A 23851-nucleotide genomic window follows, 5' to 3' on the forward strand; every position below is an offset into this window, starting at 1 on the left:
CGAGTTTCCAAAATAGTTGGAGATGGAAAAAAGTTATATATATGAATTAGATTTAGAAAAATGACTAATCGTACAATAGGTATGCAACTTAAGAAGTTTAAAGAAAACAATTAAAATGCTTAGAAATAAAAGAATAATGTTTTAAAGTATTGAAATAGTTGTCAAAGAAAACAAAGATTAATCATCGCGATATTAAAAATTAGATTTTAATTTTTTAAACCATAATCACCAAGAAATGGCAAATAGAAGGGAATGCCATTGTTTTTAAAATATGGTGCAGGAGTTCTCAGAAATGATTATATTTGCCATCAATTGATAAAACTTCAATACATGTCTACCTCTTATGTCTTATTATTGTTTCTCTTCATACTATAACCTCTTTGGAATTTGGTAAGAAACTTCTGTACTACAAAATACTTAATAAATTTTTATTTGAAAATAGAAAATTACAAGTTTATTACCAATTTTTTAGTTAGTTTAGCTTTGGTCAACTGCGCACCAGTTCAATACCCAGAGTAATGTATATGCACATCTGAGAACCATTTATGGGAAGCTTCCCAATTTTCAAGGGATGCTTTTAGTAGAATGTAGAGATGCAAAGAAACTTAATTGGAAGTCACCTATTGTATAGAGGTGCCCGTGTATGGGTGGGTCTCTGAGATGGAATGTTTCTGATATGGGATATGAGTACTAGGGGTCATGGTATAAGTCTTCAGATAAGTATGGCTTTTGTAGTTTCAATTGACTCATTTCAACTGAAGATATTAACATAGTCTTGAGATATCCTAACCATGTCCCATACTTAATTTTTTTGTTCAAAGTAATTGGAACAATATATGTTGAAGTGTTCCTGGACCTTGCATATGTCATGCGTAGATTGTATATCCTTCTGGTCAATAAAATATTTTAATATATACTCCCGAAGGGCAAAAAAGTGTTAGTATTCTACAGGTGGCAAAACATTATACATTTATATATGCATTTTAACATATTATCCTAATATTTTCTAAACAAAATGATCCATGAGAGGTATTAGGTCCACAGCATCCAAGTGGTAGCTGATTATTGTATGCAAACGGTCCCAGTCCTGCTACTATGTTAAAAGATGTACTATCCAGGATTATATTTTGATACCATTTTCCTTAAAAAAACACCTGCTTTTCAATTATTAATTTATTTAATGTCAAGAAATATTATACTCCTCAAATTTTCACTCACTTTTGTGCAGATCTTATTTTTAACTAATTCTGTCTTTGAGACAATTTGAAGCCATTCTTCAGCAGTTTTGTAAACTTCAGGCACACCTCATTGTTTGAATGTCTTCAGCAGTCCAGTTAGTCAACAAAGAAGTGTCATAATTGTAAATGCTCTAAATGGTCGCATTCTGATCAATGTGTTATATGTTAGATTATACACTTTTCGTCCCATTTTTGCCATGAAGCTTGCCGGTAGGAAACAGAGTCTTTTAAGTTTTTAACCATACCTCCAAGTCTAAACACTTGTGAATGCTCTATTCAATAATTTATCCACCAATTCAAGTGTGTTAAGTGGCTAATTGGAGTTACGGAGATACCATATTGAGTGATCTTCATACACAGTTTGTTTCAACTTTCACTTATTTATTTCCTTAATGTAGTTATTTCATCAGTTTTTTGTCAAGAACACTTTTGGTGTGGACTTTACTTATGTGGTTTATCTAAAACTTTAACAAAAAATTCTATACCACCTTTAGCATCCCAAGTGCTAATGGACACTATAACACCGCAATATTGTTATTGTTTTGAAATCTTAACAGAATATAATGCCAAATAACAGAAGGAAGAGAAGATAAAATGCATGCACAAGTTTTGGGCAGTTGCATACCCAAAGGTGTTAAGGAATTTAGATCAGAGATAGAGAATACAATAGTCTGGTAATATGTAGTGAGGATAGACTTTAATAAGATCACTGCAATGAATATGTTTTACCTCCGATGTGTATATATATATATATATATATATATATATATATATATATATATATAACTCTAACTATTAATCTTCTATGATAATATCGACAGCTTGCTGGTTTGTGAAACTGCCACGGTTATTGGTTTTAGTTCACAGCAAGTGTCGATGCCTATAAATAAAAGGATGAAGAGTCATGTCCACGTAGGGGCATGACTTCTACGTGGTTTATGCCACGCAGAGCCATGACCCTACGGGGACATGACCCTTCGTTCAATGTCGTTATATATTACTTGCTTCAATCCGAATGAAGCTATATCCTTAACACTCCCTCTTAGCAAAAGAGGATTCAATTTCATAATTAAGTTTTAAGGAACAACATTCTAGATATACACATTCATTTGACATGATCATTCACTCAGTAACACTTACTAGTGAAATACTTCATATCTCAAAGAGATATGGATTATCTGATATCCAGCACTCTGGGACAACAACTACTTGAAGTCTTATCAGATTACAACCTTGATTCTAGTGACAATTGTAACATTGTCATTATCACAGGTGAAATAATTTTAGTATCATGATAACCAGCACATTCCGGGACAACAAATTAATGTAGTCAATCATGATATGATTGTTATCATTATTTCTGACATATTTTGGAACAATCATTTAATGATAACAATTCAATAACTCATCATAGCAAATTTAGTATCAAGATTTCCGGCACATTCCGGGACAGCAACTTAATGTAGTCAATCTTGATAACAGATCAGGCTATTGTGAAAGTCGTCACCTTACAATAGCGATCTTACACTTACATCACATGAAAGATCGTCCCCTTCCATGACATAACACATACATGCAATATTGCATTCAAGATATTCATGATTATATCAATTACATATGATTAAGATTAATATCAGAAATTTCCATTATGATTTAGTCATACCAAGTTTACCTCTAAAGTACTCCACTTTCAACTTTGCAAGAGGTTTGGTGAATATGTTGGCACTTTGCTCTTCAGTGCTGATGTAGGTCAATTTGATGACATCTGTGTTTACCATATCTCTTACGTAATGGTATGGGATTTCTATATGCTTGGATCGATTATGAAAAACTGGATTTACAGAAAGTTTGATGCAGCTTTGATTATCATGGTGAATCACAGTGGGGTTTAGGGGCTTCCCAAATAGTCCAACTAGCAATTTCCTTAACCATACTGCCTCATGTGCTCCCATGGAGGCAGCCATATATTCGGCTTCAGTGGAACTCTGAGCAACTGCTGACTGCTTTCTGCTAAACCAGGATATCATAGCTGATCCAAGACTAAAGCAACACCCTGTTGTACTTTTACGATCAACGGAACTTCCTGCCCAGTCGGAATCAGAATACCCTTGGAGTTGTATCTCGACATTTTTATACCTCAGGCCAAGTCCAATAGTGCCACACAAGTATCTCAGAATATGCTTAGCAGCCATTAGGTGAATCTTCTTAGGTTCGCACATGAATTGACTTAGCACATTGGTAGCGTAACAAATATCAGGGCGAGTGTTTACCGGGTACATAAGATATCCAATAATTTGTCTATAGTATGTAGGATCTGTAGGTTCTGAATCTGCTGCTTCACTTTTGAGCTTATGAAGATTTGTTTCCATTGGAATGGATAGAGGCTTACAATCTATCATACCAAATTTGGTCAGGATATCAGTGGTGTATTTTCCTTGATTTAGGAAAATATAATTCTCTTTTTGCCATACTTCTAGGCCTAGAAAATAGTGCAGTAGACCTAGATCCTTCATATCGAATTCAACCACAAGATCTTGTTTGCATTTTGCAATGAGGTGATCTTCTCCTATTATCAACAAGTCATCAACATAGAGAACAAGTATTAACATGTCACCATCCGATATTTTGAAGTATATGTTAGAGTCTGCTTCATTTTTGGAATATCCTAGTTTGGAGAGATAACTATCTATCCTTCCGTACCATGCCCTGGGAGCTTGCTTAAGGCCGTAGAGAGCTTTTTTTAGTCTACACACATAGAGATTTCTATCACGTGTAGCAAAGCCTTCAGGTTGTTCTATATATACTTCTTCCTTAGTAACACCATTCAAAAATGCGTTCTTCACGTCCATTTGGTGTATCTTCCACCCTTTGGAAGCTGCAATGGCAATGATGGTTCTTACAGAAGTATATCGGGCAACTGGAGCAAATGTCTCTTTGTAATCAATTCCAGCCTTTTGAGAGAACCCCCTGGCAACAAATCTGGCTTTGTGTTTTTCAATACTACCATCTGGTGCATATTTGAATAACCACTTTGATGAGACAATTGATTTGTCTTTTGGTCTAGGTACAATGTCCCAGACATCATTTTTTAAGATAGATTGGTATTCCTCAATCATTGCATCTTTCCAAGCTTGACATGTTAAAGCCTCTTCAACATTTGATGGTTCAGATCTTGTAAGTTCGGTCATGAGTGCAACATAGTATGATTGACTTCTTGTTTTCTTATTCTCTTTGAAGATTTCATCGAGTTCCACATTATTTTCTTCAATCATCTTTCTTGCCCATAGTGGTCTTTTCTTGTTGTTAGGGTTTTCAGCATTCTCGAAATTAGGTGATTGAAGTTCATGATTTTCTATGCTATTCTCCCTCTGATTTTCAATCGTAGGATTTTCATCTGATTCTATAGTTAGATCATCTTCTTCACTTAGAGATAGTTTATAAGCAACATCTTCTTCAAATTTGATATCTCTACTGATTTCAATAGATCTTCGTCCTGGAATATAGACTCTGTATCCTTTAGTGGTTTCACTGTAGCCAACAAATATGCCTTTCTTCCCGGAGGGTTCTAGTTTGGTTCTCTTTTCTTTAGGAACGTGAATATACACGTGGCAACCAAAGATTCTTAGATGGCTTAAATCTGGTTTATTTCTTTTAATGGCTTCTTCAGGTGTTATATTCTATAGGATTCAACGAGGGCATCTGTTTTGAATGTACACAGCTGTATTTGAGGCTTCAGCCCAAAATGAGATATGTAGATTTTGATCATGCATCATAGCTTTAGCAGCTTCGATGATGGTTCTGTTTTTTCTTTCTGGAACTCCATTTTGTTGAGGATTATAAGGTATAGTACAGTCCCTCTCAATCCCAACAGAAATGCAGAATTCTTTAAAATTTTTAGAGATATATTCACCCCCATTATCTGATCTTAGAGTCTTTATTTTCTTCCTAGTTTGATTTTCCACTAGGGCCTTAAATTCTTTAAATTTCAATAACACTTCATTTGATTCTTTGAGTTTTATGAAATAGATCCAAGTTTTCCTAGAGTTATCATCAACAAATATCACGTAATACAAAAATCCCCCTAGTGATGGTAATGACATTGGACCACACAAATCGGTGTGGGCAAGTTCTAGTACAACTTTTGATTTGTGTTCACTCGAGGGAAAGGACCCTTTTGAGTTCTTCCCTAGAGCACATCCTTTACAAGTTCCAACATGATCAGATTTTAGATTGGATAATCCTGTGGTAATTTTTCCTATAGAAGGTAGGGCACTAAATCGAAGATGTCCTAATCTTCTATGCCAAATTTCATTAGAGTTTGATACTTCATGATTTAGTGCTTGTTTTTGAGTATTACATAATTTGTATAAACTACCATCTCTAGATCCTATAGGAATAGCATTCTTTATGTTAGAGTTTTTAGGCCAGAGTAGAGCTTTATCTTCATGGAAGGTGACACGATATCCTTGATCAGCTAGTCCTGAAATAGAGACCAAATTCCTTTTGATACCTGGTACAAAGAGAACATCTTTCAATTGTAATGTAACTCCTATTCTTAATTGAATTGAGCAGGTCCCAATTCCTTTCACTGGATAGGTAGAATTGTCTCCTATTGTAACTTCTTCAGTTGAGTGGCCTTCAAAGGTTTCGAATTGATCTCTAAAACCGGTTATGTGTCGAGATGCTCCATTGTCGATTATCCACATATGTTTGTTTGAGTTTAGTTCGCTTGATAAGGCTAAGAAAAATAGAGGATTCTCTACTTCCTTGACTTCAGCTATGGTTGCTTGAGCTTTCTTTCTTTCTGGGCAGAACCTGTGAGTGTGTCCAAATTTATCACACTTGTAGCATTGGATCTTGGAGAAGTCTTTGCTTTTGTGATTATTTTCTCTCTTCCGTTTGAACTTCCTTTTCTTCCCTTTATTGCTTGTGTTAGCCTGTAGTGCTTGAATTTCTCCCCCTTTGTTTGGACCCAATCCTCTTGTGATTAGTCGAGATTCTTCTTGAGTACAATCATTCTTGAGTTGATCGAATTTTGATAGTGTCGGATGAGCACTAATGCCTTGAATAAAGGATTCCCAACTGGATGGTAATCCCTTAAGTGCTATTAGAGATAGCTCCATATCATCTATATTATTCCCAATAGTTGACAATTGGTCTTTTAATTCTGAAATCTTCATGAAATAGGATGTGATTGTTTCTCCTTTGTTCATGTAGATATGCATTAATTGCTGTTTTAAAGTGAGCAATCTGCTTGCATTATTTATTTCATATGAGTTTTGAATGGTCTTGAACATATCATAAGCTGTAGTTAGTTTTGAGATGGTTGGGAGAATGTGATCTTTAACATCATCAATTATGATTTTCTTAGCATCTTAGTATCTTCTTCTATGTATGCATCTAGTTCGAGTTCTTGAAGAATTGCTGTTATTCGAATTCTCCATGAGACAAAGTTGGATGCGCCTTCGAGTCTATCCTCCACTCTAGCACTGTTCACCATGATTGTTTTTCCTTTGATTCTGAGTGCAAGCCTGAATTTTTTATAGAAAAGAGGTGTCACTATTTTATTATTTCTCTACCAACGTGGCTCTGATACCATGTTAAGGAATTTAGATCAGAGATAGAGAATACAATAGTCTGGTAATATGTAGTGAGGATAGACTTTAATAAGATCACTGCAATGAATATGATTTACCTCCGATGTGTATATATATATATATATATATATATATATATAACTCTAACTATTAATCTTCTATGATAATATCGACAGCTTGCTGGTTCGTGAAACTGCCACGGTTATTGGTTTTAGTTCACAACAAGTGTTGATGCCTATAAATAAAAGGATGAAGAGTCATGTCCATGTAGGGGCATGACTTCTACGTGGCTTATGCCACGTAGAGTCATGACCCTACGGGGACATGACCCTTCATTCAATGTCGTTATATATTACTTGCTTCAATCCGAATGAAGCTATATCCTTAACAAAAGGAAAGTGGGAACACACTTTCGAGTTTAACATAAGGAGGAATAACATCACCGGTATGGTATTATTTTGATGGTTGAATAAAGTAAATCTATATTACAAAAGTGGAGGGAGTACCCTTAGTTCAATACAAAAGGTTGACTGCTCCACATGTTATGGGATTGCATTGAACCTAGTAGCTAAAGAGGGATGTCCTCACCCAATATAATGACTAGGGACTCAAAAGATGAAAATTGGGATCATGTTAAATTATATAAGCATGACAAAATAGCTCAGTATAAATGGCCATAATATTCATTCAGTTACATAAAATCACATTTATAATATAATCCTAATGAGCATTTTGTTCTTGATAATGAAATAAGGGAGCTTATGCCAATTGTTGCCTAATGGAATTACTGATGGTTACCCAGATGATGTGAACTGGGGAAATATGAATTTACTATGAGCTTAAGAGATCACATTGATTGCCATTGAACGGTGGCATTTTTTGGACAGGGAATTGAAATGGTGAGCATGATTTTTAGAGTGGAAATTGGTTCAAGTTTGATAAGTCTGAAGGAGACTTGGTTATGGATATGGGAACACTGGGTCCTAGCTAAATACAATGAGAGATAGAATTGCTGGTATGATACTAAATAGCTGATTGCTATAATAAATTATATTCACAGATTAGAGGATTAATGTCCAAGAAAATGTCCTTGTGTGATCTGAAAGACTATTGTATAAGATTAAAATAGCTGAATCTGCCTGAAACATTTCTAGCATTTCTAATTAAGCCTAACACACACTAGAAAAATTGTGCAGATGCCAAGAGTGGTGTTGTCCCCTAAGTTAGCACTAAGTGCAAGTTATGCCTCAGAGCATCTGGGAAGATATAAGATCTCCCTGCTTTAAGTGAATTTTCCACTTGAGGGGGCAATTCCTATTCTCTATGAAGTGCTCTTTTGATTTGTTTTATATGATTTTGTTTTCAGTTTTTTAAAGGCTGAAAAGTAATTTCTTGAATAAGCTTTGAATAAATTGGAACTTAGACTCAGTAGCATTAACAATCAGGCAACAGAGTGTTACTGGATTGTTTTAAAAAAAATATTAAATACAAGTGGAAAACAAAATAATTTTTCTTTATAAAGAGAATTAAACCTTATTCCACAATAGATTTTAGTTGAACTTTTGTGAACACTAAGAAGTATTAGATATATTATCAAGATAGGCACAAGATAGGTAGCAGGTTGTTATGTCTATGTGGAACTTATTACAATCTTGTTGCACAGGTATCGTTTGTATTAGGAGGCTGTCAAGCTATAAAACCCAGCATCATACGATGTAATCTACATGGTTCATACATCAATTTGCTTACACTGTATCAGAGATTGTCATGTCATGGAGGGCTTGCTGTTGTCGTTTGCAGAGGTGGAGGAGCAGCAAATCATTTTGCTGTTGATTTTCCTATTGTTTACTGTTACTGCTGTCTTGGAGTTCCTTGTTTCCTTTTATGGATTGTTGTGGGTCCCCCTTTGTTTTTGAGGCTTCAAAATTGGAAAGTTTTTTTTAACCTTTCAAATCTGTTCATGCAATCTGTTTAAGGGCATATTTGAATAAAAATCTTTGGATACTGTTGATCCGCAATCAACATTTTTATGATTTTATGCAGTTCAGAGCAATGAGATTTTCTCTGTGATGCTGCTGCTTATTCAGATCTCTTGATCTGCAAACAGCAGGTGGTGGTGTTGTTGTGAAGAGTGATGTCAGCACAGTGCAGATAGAACTTGTGCTTCTTCTATTAGACCATTGTCTTTGGTTGATTGGGCCCACCAGTTGACAAAGGTGAACCAATTTTGCAGATCCTCATAAGAGGGGAAGTGCGTTTTAGCAATCATAACAGTACATGTGTATTGGTGTCATGCTGATATAGGTGTTTTAATTTTGTGCTTAATTCAAAATTATTGATGCTTTGATAACTGGTGACATTAATTTTGGAAAAGCAATAGGCTTTGACTTAGAAAAGAGAGTGAATGTATTTTTCTTCTCGAGACCAAGATCTAGTGTACGTTGAAATTGTTTTAAATTGGTGCAGTCATCGATTAGGAGGGACCTCAAAGAGATCAATCCAGACTGGTCAGCAAGAGTAAACACAATGGAAACACAAGGATATGATGGAGGCAATGCAGAACATAATGAATTATATCATGAAAACTGATTACAATCAACCGGTAACAACCGGGTTACAGAAACCGGCTCACTGGCCTACTAAAACATGCTCAATTACAGAACAGGTCACAACCGGGACCTCAAATCTTAAGATCTAGCTTCTATGTTCTATATTTTCTCTGATTTGCATTCTAATGCTCAATTACAATGATTTATACGATCCAAGGGGATCCGGTCGGCCCAAAAGGGATCAAATGCCGAAGAACAAGACCTAACGTGTAAAAACAACAAGGTCGGCCTTCGCCAAAGAAATTCCTCCAGAAAATCCAAAGGATGAACTGTAGATCAAAGGGAAGGTCGGCCACATGCCAAGGAACATCGGAATCAAAGCTCAAGGCTCCGCAAGTTACGGAAGGGATCCGGTAGATCACTAATGCAAATAGGTCCAGGCAACCGGTAGTGATAACTTGTTGGAAAATGATCCAAATGCTCCGCGGTTTGGGAATAAGGTAGATGATCAAGTCCTCAAGCAAAGTCCAACTCCTCAAGATCCGGTGAGCCAATGCTAGAAAATGCAGAATGAAATGCTGAAACTGCAAAACAAAAAGGAAATATTTTTGGTTGATGCAAGATTGCCAAGAACCAGGGATGCTCCTGCACCAAAAATTAATTTCAATGAACTAACTTGTTAGTTAAAAGGTGTGTGTATATATGAAGTGTAAAAAAGTTGTATTGTTAGTCTATGACGTAAGTGATTCACAATGGGCAATATTCAATCTTTAATTTTACTCGATTCTCAAAAACTCATTGGGAAAATACTTACTATTTGTGAATATTCCGACATTGACTAGATAATATTGAACAAAGAAGCAGACCTGTTGTGGATTCACAAGACTTTTGTAGACGACATAAATAAGACTTACTCCCTTTGAAGCTTGAGAGGAAAAAAGTTACGTGCAAACTTTTCTTGCACTAATTTTAAAGGAGAGTATTGTGCAAATAATGATCTTTACAATTGCAAGAATGAGAAATACGTATAAAACATAGAGTGATATACCATAACATGAGGGTGTACTAGAGGAAAACTCTTTTGAGAGAAAAGACCACACTCCAAACTACTGTAATTAGCAAAAACCACAATTACAATACAATCACTAGACTATGTCTCTTATAGTAGTATTGCCAACATACAATTTTAGAGTAATTCCAGCAGCGTAACAATACTTGCAACTAGACTTACAAAAGTCATTCACTATCTATCCCAAGTACCAATATATAGGAGATGAACAAACTGGAAATCATCATATGGTTTTGGAAATCGATTAGTAAACTCAAAGGAGGTATGGCGCTCAAATGGTCAAGGAAAAATTTCCAGCTCCCCCCTTGCTCTTGGTTTTCTAGGCTATTTTAGCGTATTCCTTACATTTTATATATCATAAACAAGAATATTTGACCACCCAAACTTGAGCACCCTGATTTGTCTTCATTCTCCCATTCAAAATGGCTCCATGACAGGTGTCCAAACTTGTCATAATGCTAGCCAAGATTTCATGTAACCTCCCTCTTAAATGCTCTTATGCATTAAATTTTTTTGTCACAAGTAACTCCTGTTATGATGAATCGAGAAGCTCTTACACACCTTCCAAGAGGCTGACACATGGCTAAGAGTGCCACCTCAATGTGGGATGCCTACTTCCTTATGTGAGGACAAATTCACTAAAGACAGAAATAGTGCAACCTCATTGTAATGTCCCTTGTAGAACACTTATGTTTTGCCTTCTATTATTATGATTAAATACTCAATATTGCAAGGAAGCAATCCTTCCTAAAGAATTATATTGAATTGTAGAAGTACATATTGTTATTTTAAACCCTAGGTATGTTAATCAGATTCATATATTTGATTATGCCCTAGGTTGTAATCAGATTTGCAGTATTTTAGTAAACCAACATAGATTAATTGTGCCCTAGATTGTAATCAGATTTGCAGTATTTAATAAGCCAACATAAATCAGAAATAGAACAGCAGACAAACAAGCATACCCTGGGAAAACCTCCAAGGAGGAAAAACCCAGCATGAAAGACCCACAGGTCAGATTATATATTCTCCTCTAAATATAATTACAATACTTAGCTTGAATCTGATCTTCACATATCAGATCTGTCCCTTGTATGCTTCAAAGGCTTGCATCAAGATCCACTATGTCCTCTTGGACAATTTCGCACCAAGCTGAATAAGTTCGCAATCTTCCTTAAGTTCGCACCCTTCTTAAGACTTCGCACAGCAGAGCTAAATCGCCTTGTATATTATCGAACTTGATGATTGATTGACTTGCAAATTGTCATTTATTTATATGCATCATTTATTCTTTGAAATGTAAGTCAGCCTCCTTGGTTTTTGGTGCCAATGTTAAATGGTGTGTATTTAGCATAGCGTGGCATTGTGAATAGGATAGGGTCACGTTACCCTAGGATAGGACCTGGTCCTAAAATGGGGTTCGGATGTTGCCTTAAGGCAATCCGAACCCCTATATCCCTAGTTACAATCAACACATATTTGTTACTTAGATTTATGAACACTTGTATTCTAATCAGAGATTAATGATGTCCAATATCCTTATAGTGGAAAGGACTACGTTTATTATGAATTCTGAATTTTGTTCCAAGTAAGAATCTGGTATGATCACAGAGAGGTCTTGATTATCCCCAAACTTATCCTCTCTCAAAGAAATGTCACGGAGTAAACGGGACAGATTACCGAAACATATATATGTGAATCAACAAGTGAGTTTTCTGTATACGTAATCACTGCTTCTGATTTATATCTTTGTGTTCATGCGCTCATATATACATAAGAGATAATTGCCTCTATCTAATTGCCTTCTCTGAAAAATAACCTTACACACGTGCGATGTCTTCTTGATTCTTTGCCTGAATAATATCTTTATACTGGTGCGTCTTAGCCATGCCTTGGGGTGGGTGAATGGTACCTCCTCACTGTCTGTCTAATTCCTCCTTTGTTGTAATGCGGCTCCTTGAGCACTGCAAATACCTAGTTATGTATGACTATGATCAATGCTTGTTCCGTTGATCTGCTGTAGTATTATTATTGCTCCTTATTACGTATCGCGTGGGAATGTATGAATCAGAAAAATAATGATTAAGTGCTCCCCCTGGAATTAATGTTTCCATCTCTTTTTATACCTTCATCCTTCTTAGAGATGCCTCTCTTCAAATAGACACACCCGTTCACAAGACATGCTCTTCATGCTTAAGGATTCATATTAAGTCTTGACTAATAGTTATCATTAATCGCAATAATTCTCTGCCTTAGCCGATTTCCTTTGATGGGTATTTCTTTACTTTTATCGATTGCATCATACTTAGCATTATTGATCATGACGTGGGTAATATGTCTTCCCTTGATCAATTTATGTAGATGTTAATGATATCTCCTCATATTGGATTATTCCTTCAGTCTGATTTGGTCAATTGCTATCATAAGATCTTCGATATCTCATTGTTATTGTGTTGTGAATCTCACTTGCTGTATACAGACCGTCGCTCTTTTTTATTAAGTATAATCGATATTGATACTAAATAGTACGTGAGCCTTGGGCATTACACGCTATCTTCCCTCATTGCTACGTAGCTCGATATTATTTATGTAACCAATATTCTTAGGTACAATGCTGATGTTCATAGAGGTTACCGCTACCCAAGGAATGTCGTCCCACAAGGAAAAGGCATGTAATAATCTTTTAACCTCCTCTTGGGATGTATCGTACATCGAGAGAATCATTCTATATAATCACGGTTCTTTCCACTTTGATAGTGATAGTAAATGAATAGTGCTATTTAGCTATCGATCCCAACATTATCTCCTATGCCTTAGCTGGCATATATTAGATATCTCCCATGTTCTTGATGGGCATCTATTTGTCTTTGTAATAGCTTATTCATGTAGTGTATCATTTATAAAGATAATACAGGGAGCTTTCTTAATAATAACGATACTGGACAGAGTCTTGCTTGGGGACATCACACTCATCATGGGATGCCAACTTCCCCATGTGAGGACTGTTGTGATGTTTTCACACATCGTCCCATTGCAAATGGGGACCCCCACTTTTTGCTTAGATTAGGTGTCTTAGTTTGCTTAGCTTGGCAATAGTTTCTTTAGTTGTTAACCTTTGCTAATGAGTAAGAGATGTCAGGTTGAGGTCACGTTGCAAAATTGCTTGAGGTTGTAAGAAGTTGTCAATAATGTCAATATGTTGCAAGAATTGCCAAGGTTATCAAGAAAAAATCAATCTCCCAAGGGGGGAAATTACCTTGTGCAATTTTAATCTCCCAAAACATGGAAGTGGGGTGCGGATTAAGTAGGTAAACAAAGAAGTGAAGTCATCCTTCTAAGAAAGAAAATCGCCTAAGTAAAATTTTAACCCTCCAAAACATGGAAGGGGTGCGTGTGAACTTAAGTTAACATGGAAGGCTTGTGCATCAATAAAAGTAAACATGGTAGGCTTGCGTGTCAACTTAAGTAAATAAGGAAAGGCCTCCGCATCAACTAAGTTAGCACAAAATGGGTGCACGACAACTTAGGCTAATGAGGAAGTGAAATCAATCTCTCAAAGTAAAAATCTCCTAAGTAAAATGTTAACCTCCCAAAACATGGAAGGGCTGCGGATCAACTTAAGTTAACATGGAAGGCGTGCGGGACAACTTAAGTTAACATGGAAGAGGGGTGCACATCAAGTTAGGTAAATGAGGAAGGTAAAAAGTCAACTCACAAAAATGTGAAAGACGAAGGCAAAATTACCCACTAAGGGATGCAAGCTAGCTGTTGGGAAAGAGGAAATTTAAATTTGCCTCCTTACAAATCAAGGAAAGAAAGACATGTTGCAAACTTAACCCCACAAATGACGAAGATGAATTTCAAGAGGCAAATCTTATGAACATTTTTTGGATGAAGTTGGCTAGGTAGCCAAATGAAGTGGCATGATTTGAATTAAAGGCAAGAGTGGAAATAAAATTACCCAAGGGAAAAAGTTGCCTAAGTCTAAGTCTAAGCCTCCAAAAACATAGAAGATAGGTGCGCTCCAACCTCCACAAACATGGAAGGTCCTGAAAATTAACCCGCCGAAACAAGGAAGACGATTGTATTGTAAAACAAATAGAAAACGATCTTGAATAATGCTGACTTAATAATGGAGAAGGTGAGTTTTAATTGCAAAACACAAAACATTTTTTTTTGAAGGTGAAGTCCGCTGGACAAGAGGATAAAGGGAGGTGAATTCAATGGCATGGAGAAACATTTTATAAAACCAAGTCGGCTGGAGGAAGCATGAAAGAACATGAATGTAATTTCAAATAAAGCATTGTTTTCAAAGGACAAGTCGGCCGTATTATGAAATGATGGGACCTCCTAAGCATAATGACTATAAGATGAAGGAGGAAGGCGCTAGCTTTTCAAAACAAATTCGAAACTACTCTTCCTATTTTGCAGCAAAAGGAAATTGACTCAGCAAAATCGCATCAAGCAATTTCAGCATATATGCTTCAAAGGAAATTGTTTCTAAAGTTGCACCAAGGAAGGTAGACCCAGCAAATTCGCACGAGGGGAGGACAAATCGCTCAATCAGCCACAGCAACTAAGGCTTAATTAGATTTCCAAGCATTCAAAGGTCAAGTTGACAAGGCAAAATTGGAAGAAAAATCTCCTTAGGGTAGAAAAGATGGCGGCTGATTGTAAGATCAAAGCCTAATCATCTCTTGCTGAAGAAGAGCAATCAAAAGTTGAAGAGATATAATTCAGACATTCTGATTTAGGATCAGAATTTTTGTCAAGAATGAAATGCTTAATTTGTGAGGAGTTCTTTGTAAATGTTGCAAGTTCATGATGCTGATCCTAGAATTATCATTAAAAATGTTCATTCTGATTTAAGACTCAAGTTCAAGATCCATGAGGAAATCAGAACTTACATGATTCTGGAAAATAGTAGCTTACAAGCATTTTCCCAGTCATTATTTATTTTTCAAATCAATATTCTTGACTTAGAGTTTCGTACAAGAGCATGTCAGGAGCAAAGGATGGAAGGCTAGGAAGGATGGGCATTCAAGGAAGCCCGGGGGATCAATTGCATGGAGGAGTTCAAGTTCAACATCCAAGGCATGGAAAGAGGAATTTTAACAAGAAAGATAAATGCGTTCAAGTCAAAGGAATTGGATGATAGGCAACTATACAAGGAAAGCATTCAAACTTCAAGGAGTACAAGAAGATCATCAAAGAAAAAATTCAAGAGATGACAAGTTCAAGTACTTCAAAATGAAATCCATCAAGAACATGAGGAGTCAATCGCAATGAAGATATCAAGGAAAATCAATGAAGAAGATGTCAAGATACACATTTGCAACATGTTCCACTACTCAAGTACATCAAGGAATGGGCAAATTTGTGACATGAGGATGATAGCAAAATCGAGAACTACATCAAGCTATACAAGGGGAAAGGATTTAGGAACAAGCTGAGGTGGCACCCTTCTCATCATTAAGCCAATTAGGTTCTTCCAAGTTAGCACGTCCAAATGCATTGAACCTGATTCATCAAAAGGTGGAGCAAATGACACATGGCCATTCATCAAATATTATTCTATGTACCTAACCTCATTTCTTATTGGTTAGATTCAATGTTGGACATGTGTCCATTGTAATTTAATTATTTCATTGGCTGGAACAAAGTTTGTTGTAACAAACCCTAATTAGGGTTTTATCTTGTAATCTTGGCCATTGATCTGAGAATTGATCCAATCCATTGAAATGTAATGAGCTCTATAAGGTTCAAACCTCTCATTTGTAAAGGTTAACAATTAAGAATTAGAGGTTAGAGTAGAGTAGGAGAAATGGAGATTGTTGCCAAGACTTTGTTGCAAGAAACATATTATTTTAATTGAAGATATGGTGAAATTCATGTGTTGATTCAACATTTTGCATGGTCTTTTCTTCTCATTTGTTTTAATTTTGATTAGATGGATGAAAGCTATTGTGGATGATTAGTGGTGAAATTCACATGTTCATACTGCTAGTATTTTGCTGATTGTAAAGTACCTTGTGTGGTCAATTGAACTCTATATGAGCTTAACTTTGATTGCTACTCACTCATTGATATGCATTACATTGATGGTGTCTATGCCGTTGGTAGTAATTTGAACATCATTTTGCTCTCCTTAGAAGATCGCATTGGCTTTGCCTAGTTGTTCCTTGCATGGCGAAACAAAGCGTGGTTGAATTTCATTGTCATTCATAGTTCCTTACATTCCTAGGATTAGACTAGCTTCCCAAACCCTCACCCTTTTTATCTTTTTTAAAGTTAAGCAAAATTCTACATTCCAGCAGCATTCAAACATTTAGGTTCCACGTAAGTCCCCCTTGTGATTCCAGCAAAGTCACATCACAATCATTGAGTCTATCCATGTATAAAGTCAAGACCTGACTATCAGAACCTTGGAGTCGTCTCGTTTGATCACATAGTTTAGCATCTGAGAGGTCTTTGCTCAAGAGAGGATAAAATAGTTGGTATTTTATTTTGTGATAGTGCATAAAAAACACATCAAGGACAAATGACAATAAAGACAAAATGGTAAGTGCATACAAAGAATTAAATATTAAACATTAGGAATGCAGGGTTGAGACACCTTTGCTCAACATTAAATTCATTAAAGATGAAAATAGTGCCACCTCAATGTGCAGCACACTAAAGATGAAATAGTAAATGCATACAAAGCTAAATGTTGAACATTAGGAATGCACCATTGAGACACCTTTTCCCAACAAAGCTATCACTTGGAAGGGGATCACTACTAGAGGTTTAAACTGCTATATGGGCACCTACATTGTTGAAATCCTAGAAAACAAGTACCAGTACTCAGAAGCTAGATAGGACTTCAAAGAATCTCTTGTTTTCATCTAATAGCAAGGAGGATTGATCTCTCAATATTTGTTGCGGTTGAAGGATCTAAGTGATCAATTATCTGCTGTTAAGCAGCTAGTGGATAATGAAGATATGGTAGCTTTGTTTTTACAAATCTTGCCATCATTCTATGATTCACTTTTTGAATTCTCGCATCTAATTATGAGGATGAGACAATTGATTTTGAGAAGTTATTGACACTTCTTTTCCAAACGAAGCAAGGGTGGGATCAGATGGAGGATTGATTTCAAGCACTTTAGAGAGTGCATTTAGTGCACAGATCAAGTGAAAGGGAAAAGGTAGGCGTAACACTAGTTGTTCACCATCTAGCTCCTTCAAAAATGGTAATACATCCAAGAGATCGATAATGAAGTTTTTTTTTTTAAATTGTAATGAGCTTGGACATTTTAATAGAGATTTCCAGAAAATAATGAGTAGCATGGCATGTCTGTAGAAATCCATGCAAGATAATTTTGCTGAAAATGTTGATGAGAGAAAAGTGGTAGAAGGATTTGTATTTGTTACATCATAGGATCAATAAGTCAAGTCCACTACATGGTATTTCGATTCAGGTGCATCTGAATGCTTTCAGGCCATAGAAACTGATATGTAACTTTTAATAAATAGATAAGAATAAAAGTGAATCTGTTACATTAGTTGACAGTTGGACTCACTATGTTAAAGGGTGTGAAGTTGTCTCTGTCACATTGAACAATACAATAAATTATGCTCTCAAAGTTTCAAGAATGTTCAATATGTTCTTGACATGACCAATTTTTTTGTTTTTTAATGAATAACAAATAATACTAGTTTTTAATTGAATTTTCAAGGCAACAATTGCATGGTCACAACTCTTCATGATAATAAGGTGATTGCAGTTGGTGTTGGGAAGAAGAGATTGTATAAATTTGTTGGTCCCAAGTGAACAAATGCTCATGCACTACTAGTGATGGATAATACCAATGTACTTTGGCATGAGAGAGAGGAACATCCAAATTATCAATATCTGTTTGTACTTAGTAAAATTGTAATGTCCTTCACTTTTTGATCACCAAGGTCATGTGAGGGCCAGGTGAGTGCATACTATGAACAAATATTATTATTCACCACTTTCTTATCATTCTAATCCTAAGAAGGCAAGGTGAGAGCATATGTTGAGTGTATAATGAATTTTATATATTATTCATATAACAATAATACCCAAAAGGGCGTAACAACAGAGTGCATGAATAGTATAAATATATTGAAGCTTCAAATAGATAGCACACAAATATGAATAAAGCTTTTTCCACAATATATATTACTGCTTTAGAGATACACGCCTACTAGAATTACAAAAGATACGTTGAAAATCCAAACAAAACTTTGAAGTACAAATATGACCTTTAAGTGCGATTGTCCTTAGGAAATCAAACGGTTTTTGTTTCCAATCTCTAGGAAATCGAAGGCTTCATCCTTCAATCTCTAGAACCCAAGGGATTTTGTTATTGAATTTTATAGTTGAATAGAAGGCTCAAACTATGATAAGATAGATGAGTAAAAAAGCAGTAATCTCCAATGTAATAAGCACTTCAATTTATAGCAGCTGGAGGCCAACTTGGAGGCACAAATTCCAACACCTCATTTTCCCTCTCAGGAAAATAACAATCAAACACATTGAGGAGATTCCTTCTAAAATTAGCCCCACTCAATTTTGCAACTCATTAAAAGCTATCATAAGAATCTATCATGAGGAAGCTTCGAAGTGTCCTAGGAGTTGCAACAACCCACTTCTAGAATCTCATGCCTCACTACGCTTTTATTTTACTGTTATTTACTCCCACTACAAATTTTCACTTTTTAAAAGCATCATTATTAAAATATTTTTGTATCCTTATTGAGTAAATAAGGATTGCGCCTACACGAGATTAATTAAAAGGGGATATTACAAGTTTACGCTTCCAAGATTGCTTGCCCATAATAAGTATTATAGATTTGAGTGCTTAAGAATCTCTGGTTCCTTCCATGTAGCATCTTTGGCTGGTAGGTTCCTCCAACAATCCAAGTATTTTGTGTCTGTCCTATTCCTCAATCTTCTTTCTTGTGTATCAATAATAGCGTTTGGCACCAATATGTTATTTTCTTCATCATTCAAAGGTGGCAAGTAAATTGCCTGATGGTGCTATCCAAGTGCCCTTTTCAGGCAAGAGTCAAGACACATGGAAAACATTGCAAATCTTACTATTTGTTGGCAATCCCAATTCATAAATCACTTCACCAACTCTTCTCACAATTCTGTAGGGTCAATAGAAGCAAGGTTTTGAGTTTTTCAGTCCCCCCTCAACTTAATGGAGGTTGGGAATAGACTGCAGGAATAGAAAAATGATGTCCCTAACCTCAAATGGTCTCTCAACATGGTGCTGGTCTGCATAAATTTTTTGTTGATTTTGAGCCCACTATAGGTCATCCTTGAGCGATTTTAGAATATCTTGGCTATGTTCTACTAAGTCACCAGTGTTTGTTACCTTGATATTTGTAAACACAAAATCTATAAAAGTTAGTGCATCATATCCATGTAAAACCATAAAAGGAGTCATAGCAATGGACATGTGATGGGTGGTGTTGTAGTAATATTCTCCAAGGTGCAAACATTTGACCTATGTTGCTTGTTGGTTAGACATAGTTCCTTAAATGCTCTTCAACCCACTTATTCACCAATTGTTTTGCCCATTTATTTGTGGGTGATAACTTGTCATGTCCTCTTCTTGAGCATAAGTTCGTAGATGACCCTTAGCCTAATTTCATAATTTTCCCATAGCCTAATGGGGTGGTAAAAAGGGTAAACAAATTAAATAATTAATTTGTCAAAAAGTAATAATCAAAAGATTTAAAGACAACTTATATTTAATTATTTAGAAAGGTATTATAAGTGATTAAATACAGTGTTGCCAGTCCCATTGTGCAAAAAGGTGATAAAAAGGACAATTGTAAAAAAGATAAAATATGTTTTTATTTCTTCAAAAAGGTTATAATATGAGGAGTGTTTTCAAAAAAGGGTATAGATACTTGTCGAAACAATTTTATTTCGGAAGAATGAATGTGAGTTTTTCATTTTCCAAGGATGAAGACCCTTTGGAAATGTGAAAGCTCTGGGAACAAAAACCTTAATAGATTTTAGTGCAATCTCTATCAGTTGAAAATTTTGTACACCTGGGAAGATATGCAAAATTGTGGTTTCAGCCACAGTGTGTGAGGATAAAACTCTCCTAAATTAGGGAAGGCTCCCCCTTTACTACTAATACTAACTAAATACTTAATCTAATTTGGGTAGTAGGACAACAACCTTTCCTTTTTTTTCAAAAAAGACTACATTCTTTCCTCTTCATAGAAAAAAAACAACATTTTTTAAAGAAATAATAACAGCAACTTAAAACATAACCAAGAGAGGAAATGAAGTTTCCTAAAAGCACAAAGACTTCCGTCACCTCCTCCAGGACGGGAAAACAACAACTAAGCACAAAGTCTTTAGTTCCTACAATCCTATCTACCCTTTTCAAAATGATAAAAAAAGAACAATATACAACATTTGTTGATTCAAGTAGCATCGATCAGATAAAACCATATACCTATCTATTTATATCAAATGAAGAAAGATGGTAATGCAGATATATATTTCATATGAATGATTTATATATCGAACCTCTTCACTATCGAATTGCAATTAATACATGTCCAAAACATTATTGATATATAATCGGGTTATATTAGAATTGACCAGAATTAGTTATCGAGCTTGTTTGCTTTGATACTGATTCATTATCGGGTGTGTTTACAATGGCACATATTAGTTATCGTAGACACCGAATGGATTGGTTGCCATATGGAAGAGTCACGACCAAGTGACATCTTGGTCGGACATGTTTAAAAGACATGTCCGATCAAGGTGCCACTTGATCGTGACTACCTTACTATATATGCATCATTCAAAAGAAAGGGGATGACATTGAAATCGATACATGTTCATCCTCTATACCTGCAGCAAAAGAAAGACAACAATATTATTGTCATAGTCATAATACCTAAATCTGAAATACACCATCTTGCATATAACTTGTTCATTAAATTGGAAATTGCAATAACATTTACATGGTATCAGAGCCAAGTTCTAGAACCTGAGGCTATTCAATTTTGTGGAAAATTTAAGAACTAGTTTATATCAAGCATTCTATTTCTCTAATGGCCAATGCTATGAGATTCGAAGATAGACTTGGTGTGGGTGATGATTTCTCCGCATGGAAGTTTAGAATCAAGATGATTCTAAGGGAGAGCAAAGTCAAAACTTTTATCAAGATTGAATCTACGGAACCAGAGACCGAACTTGACAAAACATCATGGTTAGAAGGAAATGAAAAAGCAATCAAGATTATTGTTGATGGGGTGAGAAATAACATAATGCCCATTATAAAGAAACATGAAACGGCTTTTGAAATGTTCAAAGCACTTGTAAACACATTTGAGATATCAAATGCAAGTCGAACTCTGGCCTTGAAGCGAGAAATCAATCATATAACCATGAACAAAGGAGAGATAGTAAACGCCTACTTCATGAGGATCTCAACTCTAAGAGATGAACTAGCTACTCTAGGATATGAGATCCAGAGCAAAGAGTTAACACTCATTGCTCTAGATGGGTTACCTAGTACATGGGAAACATTTGTCCAGGGCATCAGTGCAAGGGACAAATATCCTGAGTTTGAAAGACTAAGAGATGACTGTTTCCAAGAGGAATCTAGACTGAATAAGAAAGGAATAAAACATAAGAATATAGATGAAGACCTACAAGTCCTAAACACTAACTCCACCAAGCAAAACAAGAAAAGGCAGTTTAGGAAGAGAAAAGGTCGTCAAGGCAAGAACACTTCAAAGAAGGACTTATCTTACATCCAATGTTACAGATGTGATCAGTTCGGACACTATGTTGCAAAGTGCCTGGAAAGAACCAAGCAACATGCTACATTTGCCAAAGCAGGAAAGACTAAAGGGGAAGATGACTCCGGAAAGTATGTATTCTACTTAGCACTCACAAGCCAAGCTTCTAACAAGATCAACTCATGGGTGATTGACAGTGGTTCATCCAGGCACATCACAGGGTTTAGAGAAGTACTTGACTCTATGACAGAGGAGAGTAATGAGGAAGTAACCATCGGAGATGACTCCACACATCCAGTCAGAGGAATGGGAACCTGCACCATCAAATTGAAGACAGGCATATCCTTACGACTCGAAGGAGTACTATATGTCCCCGACATCAAAAGGAATCTAGTCTCTATATCGGCACTGGAAGATAACGGATACAGAGTGACATTCATGGACAACAGAGTATTGGCTTGGCCAAAGAACTCTTCCATCAAGAAGGCAAAGACCATTGGATAGAGACAGGGCTATTTGTATGAGTTGTGCACAAAACCCAACCTAGCCCTAATCCATGAAGCCACTAATGCAAATGAAGTTTGGCATAGAAGATTAGGCCATTTGAATTTTAGGGCTTTATCTTCAATGGAAAACCTTGTCACAGGTCTACCTAAGTTAAAACAAGATCATTTAGGGGCATGCAAAGGATGTGCCCTAGGTAAAAATACCAAGGGTACATTCCAAAATAGTACTAGGAAAACTAGTAAAATTCTAGAGTTAGTTCATTCTGATGTATGCGGATCTATGTCCGTACCCTCTCCAGGGGGATTCTTGTATTATGTAATATTTGTTAATGACTACTCCAGGAAGACTTGGATCTACTTTCTGAAATGTAAAGAATCAGAAGAGATCGTCTCTAGGTTTAAAGAATTTAAATCACTAACTGAAAACTACTCTGGAAACAAAGTTAAAACCCTAAGAACTGACAATGGGGGAGAATACACATCAGATTCCTTTAGAGAATTTTGTAGAGATAATGGGATTAAGAGGGAGCTTACTATACCTTATAACCCCCAACAAAATGGGGTAGCTGAAAGAAAAAATAGGACTATAGTCGAAGCTGCCAAGGCCATGATTCTAGATCAAAACCTTAACACAAATCTCTGGGCAGAAGCATCCAGCACCACTGTATATATACAGAATAGATGCCCACACTCCCATCTTGAAGATAAAACTCCTGAGGAAGTATTCACTAAAATTAAGCCAGATATCAGCCACCGTAGGATATTTGGGTGTCCTGTCTATATCCATGTACCTAAAGAAAAAAGACTAAAACTAGACCCTTCTGGAAAAAGAGGAACGCTTGTAGGATATAGTGAAACCTCCAAAGCCTACAGAATCTATGTACCTGGTCAAAGAAATATTGAACTAAGTAGGGATGTAATCTTTGAGGAAGACTTAGCCTTCAAAAGAGCTCAGAGCTCCATAGAACTTGAAATCTATGTCCCTATTTCTAACTTAGATGAAGATCCCGCTCCTGAGTTTCAGAGGGAGAATCTAGATGAAACTGAAAATGAAAATGAACACTCACCTAGAAATCTCAAGGAAAGACCACTA

General features: G+C 36.0%; 1 protein-coding gene across 1 annotated transcript in view; it reads left to right on the top strand.

The window, feature by feature from the left end:
* Positions 1 to 23851, top strand: part of LOC131069503 (uncharacterized) — a 95436-nt gene that overhangs the window by 55965 nt on the left and 15620 nt on the right. The window lies entirely within an intron of this gene.

The sequence above is a fragment of the Cryptomeria japonica genome, chromosome 3 (genome assembly GCF_030272615.1).
Source record: "Cryptomeria japonica chromosome 3, Sugi_1.0, whole genome shotgun sequence".
Lineage (NCBI taxonomy): Eukaryota > Viridiplantae > Streptophyta > Pinopsida > Cupressales > Cupressaceae > Cryptomeria > Cryptomeria japonica.